The following is a 3,483-nucleotide window of genomic DNA, read 5'->3' on the forward strand; positions in this document are numbered from 1 at the left end:
GCTGCTTCTTCTGAGGAGCTCTTCATAAAGCATGAGCAATGCTTTAATTATTAAAAAAGGAAGCTCTTCTAAACCAAGTATTGAAGTACAAGCCTTCTTCAAAGCTTTGATGAGATCCACTGAACAGCCTCTATTATTAATTCCCCAAATAATGCAACTGAGGCTTTGAATTATGGATACATATGTTTGATTTCCCACACAGCATACTAGTTAATTACATGTTTAAGAACTTAAAATAAAAAAGATGAAATTGCAAAGAAGGTCATGGCTGTGTATAGAGAAGAGGCATACAATCAACATATTTGTAAACAAGTATTTACAGAAATTAAAAGACCTCAATTCTTAACAACATGAAGTGGACATTCTGTGTGTCTCTAACCACCAGGAGATCACAAACAGCCATGCCCAGGGTATATTTTCTTAAAAATGATACAGAGAAGAAAATATCTGTAGCATGTTTCACGACTGTTTCTTCTGGTTTAGATTTATATACTTGTTTCTTTTTTAGCAGCTAATAAAAGTAGCAAAGGATTGCTTTGAAGTATCACTGCCATTATTTGGCTTCACCTTGCTTGGCTCTGGAGTCAGTGGTAAGCGCCACCTTTGAAATATCACTTCTTTGATGTATTGCTTTTATATAAAACATGTCAAAGTGCCCAGAAGTGAAGGATTGCAGGAGGGCGAAGATTGCCCCAGGCCCTCCAGAAATAATATCGGACACTGCCAGCATTTCAGCACGAAGGTGAACGCAACCACTGGGTGCCTGCTTGACTGGAAGAAGCAGCCCTGAGGAAAAATTAATCCTGCTAGAACTGTTGTTCTTTTGAAAGGTGAGGGAGTGCCAGCATTGCAGACTGACGCCCTCAATCTGTCGGTCTACTCCTCCACAGATCAGGGCCCAGGGATGGATTTAGTGACAGTGAGCATTACAGAGCTGCATGTGAGCTGGAGTTTCTGACTCTTTACAAGTAAAGGACAGGATATTTTTCCCCATCATGTGCTCTCCCGTCCTCGAGGGCCCGCCAGCTAAGGCAAAGGTGAGCAATACACGTGTTGGATCAGCGAAAAAAATCCTCGAGAAAAGAAAAGGCAGAACATTCTTGGTTCAAGACGCAGCTTTGCCATTGAGCTCCACCATACACCCGTGGCATGATCGGGTTCCTAGACACCATCTTCCATAGGGGATATAAACCTGAGGCCCTTCTTATCTATATAGATAAATGTCTTATCTATATCCAGTATTTATTGTTCAATGTATTAAGAGTTTATTTAATCAGCACTACTATTTTTAACTGATAAGGAGAACACAGGCTAAAGATGACCAACTTACAGTGAGAATTCTGGATAGTTTCTAAAACACAGCAATTACTCTATTTCCTTGGTCAGTAGACCCCATATATTCTTGGTCAGTAACTCATATTGAAACAGGTTTAACCCTGTTTAAAAGGTACAGCAAAATAGTAAAGAATTTTGAACCATGCCATTCTGAAGAGCTTAAAGAAAACGAAGCAAATGGAGAACCCTTGAGTTAGCAAGAATACTACCAAGTGATACTAATTAGATGGAATTTTGTCCAAAACAGAAATTAGGTACTACAATTTAGTATGATTTAGTATGACTTGAAGTGAACTTTTGTAAAATATTTCTATACTGACATAAAGAAACTCAAATACCTTTTCATGACAGCATTTTGTCATTAAATGTCAACTCAGGTTACTGCCTTGAGAAGTGCTGTACCTACTGAGTACCTCCAGCCTTGGATAAAAATGTAGAGATCTCCCCAGTAGGTGTGAGGGACTAATACAATCTGAGAACAACTGCCAACAAATTGGTCGGTGTTTTGTCATAGCCATTGAGATTAATACGTTTTCAAATTAGTCCTTTTTATCAGGCACGGTACTTGTCATATCCAAGGCATCATTTAACGAAATGTCAGGTTGTGCTTGGTTATAAAAATATTCATAATAAAAATTACATAATTTGAAAAACACATCCTCGAGCAACTCCCAGCTGCCACAACCTGTACCATTAGCTGCCATTCAAGTGGCAAAATCTATTTATGCCTGTTCTGTGGCAACTATGTACATCTCAAAGTGCAGCTCAGCTGTGAAATTGGAGCTGCATTCAGACAAGAAACAAGAATACAAACATAGTGATTGTTTTTAGTTTATAAATAACATTGTTAAATCACTTGTTTTTATCTACTAGACATGATGGAGGATGCAGTTAAGGGAATTGAGAGGGAGGGCCGCAGGTGCAATAAATCATTTTTCCGAAAACATGTGACAAGTGTAGCTCTGTTCCCAACGGGATTCAATCACGGCTTCTCATGGCAACTTCCGGCTTCTGAGCCACGCAGTGCCACTCCCCAGACAGCAGAGAGTTCAGCTCCGCTAAAAGACCTGGCTTCCTGCTATGGGAGATTTCAGTGCTATTAAGGTTCCGAGGGGGGTGGTGTCACCTCTATGATGCTCAGTGCTAAATGACCCCTGTTACACAGGCAACAGAAATATGTGATGAATCTACAGTACAAAGGGAATTTCTGTGCTTTGTTGTATTTTGATAAGGTCCAAAAACCAAGATGTTCACACTTCAGCTCCGATTAAATCAAAACTTCAACAATGACCAGATGCAAATTTCAAAACCCAGTACTTGATGCCTCTGCAAAAAGCCCTTGAAGATGAAAAAGCTGCTGTCTAGTAAGGGTTTTTAAGTACATGACTCACAGAAAGGCCAACATTGTTTCATTTCTGAAAAGTAAACCTCATATACTGTAAGTTGACAATTGTTTGAATTTTGGAGATTGTTGTATTGTAATTGTTGTATTTTTTCATGGCTTTGCTAACTTTGTTGTTATTGTAAAATTAGGTATGATCTTTTTATAACTGTCTTTTTATATGTATAGTATGTTTCTTAAACTTTAGTTCTTTGAGACTAATATTTATATCAGTTAAGATTTTTAAACACTTAGCAAGAGTTTGTGATAGAAAGTCAAAGTGTACATTAACAGTACAAATTAAAATATTTGTTGGATACATGTGCAAATTTGACAATTTTTCATTAGTTGTATTTTAATACTTTTGAAATGACATCCAAAAGGCCTCTTTAAATATTTCCTGATGATTTGTTGGTTAGTTATTTTAAATCACAATCTGGGCTCTTCCTAGATTTTGAATACTTACAAAGATGTGCACTGCCAAAAAAGTAGTTCTCAGGATTCCAACTAATTAATATTGGGGTATTGAGATATGAGTGTGAGAACTTAAGATCAAAATATTTAAGTGAACAAAAGGACAGATGTAATTAAAATTCTAGCTATAAAAATTGAGATATACATGATATACATACTGTACATGCAGTGCCATATAAAAGTATTCAGACCCCTTTCACATTTAGTTATATTAAAGGCTGTAGCAATGAAACTTTAAACAAGTCATTAATATTTGTTGTATACACAACCTATTCCACATGTTCAAAGAAAAA

The 3,483-nt window shown here is 37.0% G+C and overlaps 1 long non-coding RNA gene across 1 annotated transcript; it reads left to right on the plus strand.

Moving 5' to 3' along the window:
* The first annotated feature begins 473 nt into the window (after positions 1–473).
* Positions 474–2,825, plus strand: LOC107075779 (uncharacterized). Its single transcript, XR_001477262.2, has 3 exons — positions 474–590; positions 891–1,037; positions 2,568–2,825. It is a non-coding gene; the product is annotated as an uncharacterized lncRNA (long non-coding RNA).
* Positions 2,826–3,483: the final 658 nt, after the last annotated feature.

This window comes from Lepisosteus oculatus, chromosome 21 (genome assembly GCF_040954835.1).
Source record: "Lepisosteus oculatus isolate fLepOcu1 chromosome 21, fLepOcu1.hap2, whole genome shotgun sequence".
Lineage (NCBI taxonomy): Eukaryota > Metazoa > Chordata > Actinopteri > Semionotiformes > Lepisosteidae > Lepisosteus > Lepisosteus oculatus.